This window comes from Suricata suricatta, chromosome 3 (genome assembly GCF_006229205.1).
Source record: "Suricata suricatta isolate VVHF042 chromosome 3, meerkat_22Aug2017_6uvM2_HiC, whole genome shotgun sequence".
In the NCBI taxonomy this organism is placed as follows: Eukaryota; Metazoa; Chordata; class Mammalia; order Carnivora; family Herpestidae; genus Suricata; species Suricata suricatta.
The window spans coordinates 150051125-150062105 of NC_043702.1; the positions used below are offsets into that span (position 1 = coordinate 150051125).

The following is a 10981-nucleotide window of genomic DNA, read 5'->3' on the forward strand; positions in this document are numbered from 1 at the left end:
CCCGCCTCGCTCCCTCCCTCCCTCCCTGGCGGCGGGGGCGCGGGCGGGAGCGGCGCGCGGGCCGCCGATTGTGCTCGGGAACCCGGCCGCCGGCGCCGCCGCTTCCCGCCCGGGGGAGGTTTCTGCAGATGGTCGTTACTTTTCCCTGCGGGGCTCTGTGTCAGATGAATGCCAGGTCATTCTGCTGAAGATGAACCCGTGTACGGATTCGATGACTTTCCCCTGCCCCCATCTTTATTAGGACTGCGACGCCCGCCGAAGTCCCTACCTTGAGGGCGGCGGAGGGGCTGCTGTCACCGCGCGGTGCGCTCAGCCTCGTTGGTTTTTCTGTTGATCCAAGTGGGTCGTCCCACCTGAACCTCAGAGAATTGCAATCCTCAGTTGGGGGGCGGGGAGCGGCCTCCAACCCAACTATGGTAGGGAAAAACCCCACTTCTTTCGTTCAGTGGGTCATGGTTAACATTTTTACTCCAAGTGCCTTTCTTTGAGCAGCGGTCTCTAGTAGAATTTTCCTAAAGACTCCACCCAAAAGAAGCCGAGGATTGGCCAGCTCCCCACTTGCATTTGCTTTGCATGGTAACTATGGTCTCTGATCTCAAAGTACATTTTCCTCAAACTTGTATCCTATTCTCCCTCAGGGCCCTCTTTCCTTTCTGGGCGGTCTGTGGGGATCAACACCTGGCTCCCAGGCTCATCCCTTCAGGTGTCCAGGGTCTCAGGGCTCCCAGCCTCCCTCAGACGCCCTAGGACCCCCCCAGCCAGGGGACCCCATGGAAACGTCTGCCAACCTCCCCCTTCCCTGGTCTCAAGAAAATACTTATGGAAATGCTACTATTTCTTTCAGTATGTTTAGAGTTGTATTTTTTTTTTAATGTCTGAAGGGCCTTTTTGGTAAGATCTGGGGCCTTTAAAATTTCTTCATTAATACAAAAGCGTACAACAAAGCCAACAAGATTCTTAGATTCCTAGTTATAGGATTTGAAGCGCTTCAGAGCTCAGTAAGAGGATATTTATTGGGAAGGGAATTTGAATAACCAGAGGAAGTCCTATGGGAGAGGGTGAACAATATAAAAAGTGAATTCGCAGTTCACAAGGATTTCGTGGGATATGGTTTTGTTCTCATATAAGATAAATCTGAGTGAATGCAAAGGACCCCTAAGGGGCAGGAGAAGCCTGCATTTCTCTCTACCCTCTGCCAGGTGACCTTGGGTTGTCTACCCTCCGAGCATCAGTAATAACATCAGCTTTGCTTCCTGCTCAGGTCTGCTATGCAGATCAAACGAGAGGATGTAAGTGAAACTTGTTAATGAGTGGACAGAATGCGTGTCAGTCCTAATGTACACATGATCCTATTCCTGATCCTTGAGAGCCACAGGGGAGAAAAACACGTGTTTATTCAGTCCCTCATTTACCACTTGTTCACGATACAACTATTGGTGTCTGTCATCAGGCTAAGCTCAGAGGCCTGCGAGAACAGAGAAGCTCCTGGGCCTTAGGCATCTGTGTCGCTGGAGTGAAAAGTCCCAAGCGGAGAGCTAACAGGAAATAGGCCTGGGTCACTGGATTAAACATCTTATCAAAGGCTTTCTAATGTGCTTTGGTGGGGAGGAGACATTTCCTGAAAAGAGAAACCAGGGCACTCCAAAGGGTTTAGATTTTGTCCCACAGGTGACAGAGAACCCAGGGGGGTAGACCACAGAGTGTGAGAAAGGAGGGTGGGGGGAAGTGTCAGGAAAGTGACGGGAACACAAGTGTGGCAGGACCGCACAGGAAGGCAGGGCTGGAAAGTGCCTGGTGGATGGGCAGGACAGTCACCGGGACCAGTGGTGTGAGAACAGTCAAGTTAAACCAGGCTCCAGCTAGTTAAGGAATAAAAGAGACCCAAAATAACATTGAGCATTTTTTTCCCTAGAAGGTTGACAGTTAATGGAAAGGAGAGATATAAGGCAGTGGATGGGCCGGGGAGGGCTGCAGGGTCAAGGGAAAGATTTTTGTTGTTTTTTCTTTTCCAGAAGGGAACGTTTAAACATGCTCATATGTTGAGGGGGAAGACCAAGGAGATAGATGATTAATGAAAAATGTCCCAGAGGGGATGGGATCTGGGCACACGGGGGTGGACTGCCTGTGATATCTGAGAGGGAAGGGGCACGGGCAGAGATGCTTGCGTAGATTGGTAAGCCCAGAGGTTAGGAGTGATCCGGGGCTCAAGTGGGTTGAGCATCTGACTTCAGCTCAGGTTGTGATCTCACAGTTTGTGGGTTCGAGCCCCGCGTCGGGTTCTGTGCTGACAGCTCAGAGCCTGGAGCCTGCTTCGGATTCTGTGTCTCCCTCCCTCTCTGACCCTCCCCTGCTCACGCTGTCTCTTTCAAAAATAAAGAAACATTAAAAAAAAAAAGGGGGGGGAGCGGGGAGAACCAGCTGCTACCTGATGGTTCCTAAGTAATCTCCAGAGAGAGGAGGGTTCAAGCTGGGCTTGAGGATTTAAGGAAAATGGTTAAAGTTAAAATAGCCCCCAAAAGAGATGAGGATGGTGGCTTCTTAGAAAATGGAATTGTCAGCAGAGTGAAGGATGTGGCTGGCATCAGATATTCTGACGTGCAGTGGCTACAGTATTTAACATTTTCATCATTTTCTCCTGCAGCTGTAGAATGTTAAATCAGGGCAGGGGTGGGGGGGGGGGTTGCAGAATAAGTACAGTTGGAGGTTGAAGGGGAGAGAGGGTTCCTGACAAAAGAGGAAGTGGCCAAGGAGGGGAGGGACGTGAAGCTGAGGAAAGGCGGTGAATCTTGAGGAAGGGGCTACCTGCAGTCTTGCTCGTCTCCTACTCTTTTCCAACACCCCAGCCAGAATGATCTTTCTTAAAGCAGACATCTGTTTCCCTTGCTTAGCATCAACTAGCACATCAGTTCCATGAGGACAGGGATTCTCTCTCTTTTTTTTTTTTTTTAAGTTTATTTATTTTAAGGGGAGGGGAAGAGCAAGAGGGAAAGAGAGAATCCCCAGCAGGTTCCGTGCAGTCACTGCAGAGCCCGACTCAGGGCTCGAACCTAGGAACCATGAGATCATGACCTAAGCTGAAATCAAGAGCCTGATGCTCAACTGACTTAGCCATCCAGGGACTCCAGTGTAGGGATTATTTACCTTAATTTTTATTATTTTTTTTATTTTTAACTTTTCTTACCTTAATTTTTAAACTTCTGTATTTCCCAGAGCCTGGACCAGTGCCTGGCATGTAGCCTGTGCTCAATAAAATTTGTCAAATGAATGATTGACTCCATGTAGCTCTTGGATGAAGCTCAAACTTTTAAAGAAAGTCAACAAGGTCTCTCATAATCTGGCCCTTACTTTTCACTCTAGCCTCAGAGGACAAAGACTGTCGTGTTCATTCTGCATCCTCAGAATGCTTGTAATGTCTGCATTTCATAAACAGGGCTTGAATGAATCACTCCCTCCCTCATTCCAAGGCAGGCAAACTCCATGTTGTTTCTAGAATACGTGCAGGGTCTTTCTGTGAGCTCGTCCCGCTGCCTGGAAAGGGCCTCCTACCCGCCAAAACCCCACCTCTGTTGCCCTTCCCATTGGGTGGTGGTCCTTCTACATGGTAGGCAGAGTGATGGCCCCCTTAAGGAGGAAACGTCTGCTTCCCAATCCCTGGAATGTATAAATATGTTTATCTTACGTGGCAAAAGGACTGTGCAGATATGATTAAGTTAAACACCTCAGATGGGGAGGTTAGCCAGGTGAGTCCAATCTAATCACACTGGGCCTTAAAAGCAGAACACTTAGCTAAAGTCAGAGGGGGATGTGTTGATGGAAGAATGGTAAAAGGGACTGGCTTTTACATTGGAGAGCTGAGGTCCTGAGCCAAGGAACGTGAACATCTAGAAACTGGAAAATGTAAGGATGCAGATTCTCCCCTAGAGCCTTCAGAAAGGACCATGGCCCTGCTGACACACTGATTTTAGCCCAGTGGGACCCATGTTGGGCTTCTGATCTACACAAGAAGTTTCTTCAAACTAATGTCTCCCCACTGTCAGTGCAGAGCCCGACGTAGGGCTCCATCTCACAAACCATGAGATCGTGACCTGAGGTGAAATCAGGAGTCAGCTGCTCAAGCAACCGAGCCACCCAGGTGCCCATAAGATAATAAACTTTTAATCCACTAAATTTGTGGTAATTTGTTAAAGCAGCAATCGCGAACTAATCCACCCTACAATTAGCTTTCCAGGAAGCTTCCCTAGAGTGCCTCCGAAGGATGTCTAGGTACACCTGAGAGCCGCCCGGCTTGTAACGCTTATCACAGAGTGTCAGAATTGCTTGTTGGCTTCTTTCCTGAGTTGGGGAGGGGACAGCGGAGGAGGGTAGTTGGAGTATAGGCTCCTGAAGGAGAAGGCAGTCTCTGTTGGGTTTACCTTTGAATTGAGGACAAATTCATTGCTGATCCACAGCCGGTGTTCAGGGTGTGCTTGGTGAATGAGTGAAGGAATAAAGACCTGGTTACTAGTCAGGGAGCAGGTGGTAGAAAGGAACGAGAGGAGAAGATGAGTAAATGTGTGCAGTGTCCTCTCAGGGCTTATCTGTAAAACAGGCTTGAGCTAAAATTGCAAAGGGCAATGGTTTTACCATCGTCATTTAAAAATCCTTCAGCAGACTTTCTTCAAAAAGATCCAAACATTTTTGCCAGGTGAATGGATTTCGGAGACGGGGTAGGGAAGCTCTATGAATATTTAGTGATCAGACTGACTTCAATCCCTTTTGAGTCCTACTGGCCTCGGAGTCAGTCCTGCTTCTCTCTTACACCTTGTCCATGACCCAGAACATTTGGGGGCTGCCTTGCTCAGGGAGGGTATTGATTTCGGTGTCTGAGCTCCTGACGCTGTCCAAGGTTGCTGGGCTGCCGTCCTGCCTGTATTCTCGGAGAGGAGAGAAGTGAGGGGGGCTCACCTGGAACCCAGGCTTCTCTCAGTTTGGAGTTATTAGGACCAAAACACCAGAGGAGACTACCCCAAACAACATCTCTGTATCAAGCGTCTCCCTGGTACCTTGAAATGGCCTCAACTCCAAAGAGGCTATTCAATGATGATGGAAGATGGGGTCTTTGCAGAACAGCTACAACCATGGCATTGGTTTGGGAAACCTTGGGAAAGCCTCTTAAAATTAAACCTTTCCTGCTGGCCCCAAATTCCACCATCACAGGGGTGCCTGTGTGGCTCAGTTGGTTAAGCACCTGACCCTTGTTTTCAGCTCAGTCGTGAGCTCACAATGGCATGGGGCTTGCTTGGGATTCTCTCTCTCCCTCTCTCTCTCTGCCTCTCCCCTCCCCTCCCCTATAAATGTATAAACATTAAAAATTTTTTTCAACATTAGAGATGGGCTTTCTGGCTCTTCGATACAATTGTATTCAACTTCCGACTATCTGTGTGCTTTCCCTGCCACGCACCACTGCGGGACTCTCAGGATGAGGAAGAAAGAGTTTACCTGGCACATAGGTGCCCCCAAGTCCGTGTGAAAACAGTTTCCTCTTCAAGGTGTCACCAGAGGACTATGTCAGGGTCCAGGTCACAGATGGTGTCACTGAGAAGGCAAGAAGGAGAGTGAATTTCAGAGACCTTTCTTGCTCCACAACTTTTCCCAGCTCTGATACAGAGCTGACAGTGATTTTCAGACAGGTGAATCTGGTGAATGGGGGTCACAGGGAGGCGGTGGGTAAAAAGTATCCCTTTAAAAATTAGTGGGGGAAACACATGAAACTCACATAACACTGTATGCTAGGTATACTAAATTAAAAGAAAAACTTAATTAGAGAAAGATAAAATAATGAGGGAAACTGTCTAAGAAATGTGGGGGTGGGAGACTACCAATATAGAATCTGTGAGATTAGACTGCCCTCTAGTGGGAGAATTAAGTTCGACAGTCTATGTAAAGTGAGAAATGGAGCAGCTCTCCAGGAAGAGATGAATGGCACCCCCGTTTGTAATGCAACTTGGGGAAAAGCGGATTCCGTTCACGCTTCCTCAGGTGGGACATTGCAGTGTTAACAAGCCAAACTTTTGATTCGACTTTCAAACTCTGCCATTGCCTCTATGATACAATTTTTCTCCTTGGCCCGAAATAAATTTGGTCAGCTGTCTCCAATCTGCCACCTTCTGTCTCTCCTCCATTCCAGCCACACGAATCTATTCCCCATTCTTCACATCCAGTTTATACTCCCCACTTTCCTTCCGGGTTCACTGTTTTCCTTCCCACTGCGTCTGGTTTACTGCTGTGGAAATAGTAGGTACTCAGCAAGCCACTTGATGGGTCAATCCTGTCCAGTCTATTGAACTTCAAACAGCTGGTTTATTATCCGGAAGGAAAGGAGAGGGTGATTAAATCTGTGTTGTGTTCTCTCGGGGCCAACATGGAATACTACGTAACAAAGCCATAGGGCAAGGAAAAACAAAACCTTCAAAGCCCCTCCATTCTTTCCTTTTTAGGGAGCCTGGACAGACACCATTTCCCTTCCTTAAAAAACATTTTAGGTATAACGTGTTTCCACATCTCATTCATAAAAACAGCAAGAAGTTTTCCTTATTTAACGCAGTGGATGCTCAAGAAATGTCTGAATGAGTAAATGACAAAGGTCTGTTGGCTCATTATAATTTACTCTGCGCACCTCTGACAGGTATTTGTTGAAATTCAACCCTGACCATGTGTTTTTCTTGCTGAATACTCAAGGGCCCTTATCCTTCTTTTATAACCACGGCCCATGCTCATCGCCTGCCACTGTGTACTTATTGCTGCATTTATTACTCTGTTAACGTGGTTTGCTGCCCTCTTTCTCCGGCTGTGAGCAGGATCTGTGTCCTACAGATCTTTGACTCCAGAGCTAGCACAGGACCTAAGTCATAATAGATGATCAATAACTATTCAATTAAATAATTCCTTCGTGTTGCATTTTGAGTCTGTTCCTCCCAATCTTATTCATTGTGGGAAAAGTAATAGTGCAGTAAAACTTCAGATTTAGAAGGTATCTTACAGGTCGTCCGATCAATTTCCCTCATTTTATAGATGTGGAAACCCTGGACTGCTCAGAATTACGCAGTTTGTTGGTCCTTGTTCTAAAAGAATCAGACAATTGTGGGAAAGAAATTCCTCCAACTGAGGTTGAGCTGTTTTGTTGTTCATTGTGCTCGGAAGCCTCAAGTTCCCAGAAACAAAAAGGAATTCCCTTATCAGTCTTTGAAATGGCATAATCCTGCACTCCCCACCCCTGTGCGTCAGGGCTGATGAAACTGACTTTGGGAAAAACGAGGCTGATCTGGAGGTTAATGTTCCTAATACTCCATGTTATTCCCACTGGTGCACACTGACAGGGCTTTAGAAAGGCCCATTTTGTGAATCTGACTTGGCAAAATCAGGGAAAGGCAAACATTCAATCAACACCTAAATTAAAAGTCTAAGCTCCTTTTCTCTCATCTTAATTTGGACCTGCCTTTCCCCCGTCACTTCTGTTTTCCTACATTAGCTCTTCTATTTGTGAATCAAATGCGTCTTTCCTTCTTTTGTGCTGAGGAACGCTTATCTAACAGCTATATCATCTGGTGAACGGAAATGTATTTTTCATTAAAGGGAAAGATACTGTCATCTGGTTCTGTAAAATAACTAGAATTAAGAGGTCTTATTGGCGAAGTGACAGATGCAAGACAGAATTGTAACAAAAAGAGGTCACAACTCTATGTCTGAAAGTTTAATGTTGCTTGCCCTTTCCCTTAAGTTGCTACCTTTTCATTTCAGAGCTTAGTGAAGACTGGCAATTGATCAAATACGAAATATGAAAGAACTTGAAGAACACGTGCCTTAAGTAAACAGAGAAGTAGAAAAATGAATGCTTATTTTTCTTTATCTTGTTAAAAAAAAGATACTTTAAGTATGGTTTACCAGAGAAGTAATTTACTGGAATTATATCAAGTAAACAGAAGAGCAGGACTTCCCAGGAGCGCCCGGATAGCTCAGTCGGTAGAGCATCAGACTTTTAATCTGAGGGTCCAGGGTTCAAGTCCCTGTTCGGGCGATCGTGACTTTTGCCCCCTCACTTCCATTACTAAATATTACCACATGAAAATCTTAGCACTAAAGGAAAGTCCTATCTCGAATTGAGTTTGTTTTTTCATTGCTTTCAGAATATGCAAGGTAAATATGTTTTCAGGAAGAAAAACCTGGCTATGCAAAATCACTCAATTTGTTGGTGAATATGGAGGTTTTTACGCGGTGGTTTCCCAGTGAGACAGTTCATGTTGTTCAGATTGTTTAAGATTGAAGGAAAGAAAAATTACGGCAAGGAGTTAAAGGTAAGCGCCCGAACAGGGACTTGAACCCTGGACCCTCAGATTAAAAGTCTGATGCTCTACCGACTGAGCTATCCGGGCTCTCACAAGGAAGTCCTCTGATTACAATGCCTTACATAAGGATAATGAACCTTGTGTAATCGATTCCTTCCACCTACCTTTTGTGAAACTGTTTTAAACCTCAGAAAGTTCAGGATTCATACGACAAAGAGAAACGGAAGACCTAAATCATGTACTTGTCACCAGCTCTATCAGCTGCTTCAGAATTGAGAGGTATTTATGTGCCCGATAACCATTATTACGTAGACTTCTTGGATTTGTAATCTCTCCGGTACCTCCAGGATTAAGAGAATGGCAAGGTACGTCACTTTTGAAGCGCTGCAGTGGCATCAGGTCTATTTTATTATTGATTGTAAGGTGGAGATCAGTTCTAAAACTGACCCGACAACAGAAAAGAAAAAAGAAAGTCTCAGGGAAGAGTATAGATATGCTCCTGGGAAGCTACTGGGTTGAACTGCGTAGTACAAAGTGGGAGAAAAGACCCTGCAGAGGGATAGTGTGATTGTCCTGTACGTCCCTTGAAGACGTCCAAGTAATTTTAAATGATGCAAACCCTGGAGGAAGTCACCAACAGTGACTCTGGGGGCAGAAGCCCTGTGAGCCAGAGATAGGAAAGCTGAACGTGCTGCGGAGAGATCTTATTGATCACGGCACTCGAGACTCTCAGCAGCATCAGTAATCTGACTACTGCCTTCTGCTATAGGGCTGGCTTTGAGAATTACCCATCAAAGGGCTTACAGTGAGACAGTAAAGAATTTCTGTTAGCTGATGTTGCTTTCCCTTAATTCCATCTGCCTAATTCTGATGCTTCAAGAGTGATTGTTCAGGCCCAGTAATTTTACTCCCCCCCGCTTTGTCCTAAAGAAATAATCAGGGATATATAAAAAGACTTGATTACAGGAGAGATCGTCATGGTATTTTAGTTGGAAAATATTGCAAGTGACAGAAATGGCTATATAAATTATCATACAGTCTTAATACATGGACTATTCTGTAGCTATTAATGATCATGTTATAGAAGAATACAACTTGGGGGAAATGCAAAATATTATTGAGTTAGGAAATATTTCAAACCAATTTTTTAAAAGGTGCGAATATGTACATTGAAAAACCGAAAGCATAAATACGTTTCTACATAAAGTCTGGGTTCCGAATCGAGGTGCACCTGTTTGAAACCTTACTGCCACTGCGTGATCTTGAGTTAGCCACTTCTCTGTGTTTCAGGACAATAGGATAATTGTGAGAATTTATAAGATAGTTTATACAAATTGTTTGGAATAGTGTCTGACAAGTAAAAAGCAATCATGAAGTCATATAAAGACTTAATGGCAAAGATGGAACAAGAACAGATTACAGAGTCTGCTCTAGCATTCAACACTATCTACACTTCGACAAGCACAACTTATTTTTAACAATTATTTTTTTTTTATCAAGGTCTAATTGACATACAACATTAGCTTCAGGTTTGCAACATAATGAGTCCATATTCATATATAATGCAAAATGTCACCACAGTGAGCCTAGTTAACATGTGTCACGACACATAGTAACACATTTTTTAATTATGAAGGCTTTCAAGAACTATTTTCTTAGCACCTTTCAAATATGCATATTTGAATGGATCAGACATATTTGAATGGATTTGAGGAAGATACAGAGAAATTTGAAAGGTGACAATATCAGGTTAATTCCAGACAAAAAGTATCACTTTATCCCCTAAGCAATGGGGGACCTATTAAAAGTTTGGCTTAGGGCACCTGGGTGGCTCAGTCAATTGAGCATCTGGCTCTTGATTTCAGCTCAGGTCATGATATCGAGGTTTATGGGTTTGAGCCCCATGTCGGGCTCTGTGTTGACAGAGCTGAACCTGTTGGGATACTCTCTCTCCCTCTCTCTCTGCCCCTCCCCTGCTCACACACTCTCTCAAATAAACAAATAAACTTAATAAAAAATTTTTTTTTAAGTTTGGCTCAGTTATGTTCCAATTTTCCACTCAAAGGAGCACACATTAGTTTCGTTTGTGCTACAATAAAAACAATAACAAGGACTACCATCAAATATTCTCTGTAAGAATCACATCGCCAGAAGTAATCATCTGCCCAGAGCTAATGGTGCAATGGTTTCTGAAATTGGCTCTGTGCAGACGGGATGCTTAGTTATCGAGTTAGGAATATCAGATTGCCTTCTCTTTCCTCAAAACCCCTTGGTTCTCCCCTACTACTTTATTGAGTAACACATGGAACTTTTTTTAGCAGCACTCAAAATCCTCCACAAGCTGGCCCTGGCCTACTTTGCTGTCAATATAATGAAAACCAAAATTGTTATTTAAAATTTCCTAGTAGCCACATTTAAAAAAAGTAAAAAGAAACAGATAAAATTAATTTTAATATCGTATTTTATTCAACCCAATATTCTAAAATATTATTATTTTGATATGTAATTAATATAAAGCCTTATTGGGGTGCCTACATGGTTCAGTCGGTTACACGTCCGACTTTGGCTCAGGTCATAATCTGACAGTTCGTGTATTCACACCCCACGTCAGCCTCTGTGCTGACAGCTCAGAATCTGGTGCCTGCTTCAGATTCTGTGTC

General features: G+C 44.5%; 2 non-coding genes across 2 annotated transcripts; one reads left to right on the forward strand and one right to left on the reverse strand.

Annotated features, from left to right (window-relative positions):
- The first annotated feature begins 7980 nt into the window (after positions 1-7980).
- Positions 7981-8053, forward strand: TRNAK-UUU. Its single transcript has one exon. It is a non-coding gene; the product is annotated as a tRNA-Lys (tRNA).
- Positions 8054-8335: 282 nt separating this feature from the next.
- Positions 8336-8408, reverse strand: TRNAK-UUU. The gene has a single exon. It is a non-coding gene; the product is annotated as a tRNA-Lys (tRNA).
- Between the last annotated feature and the right edge of the window lie 2573 nt (positions 8409-10981).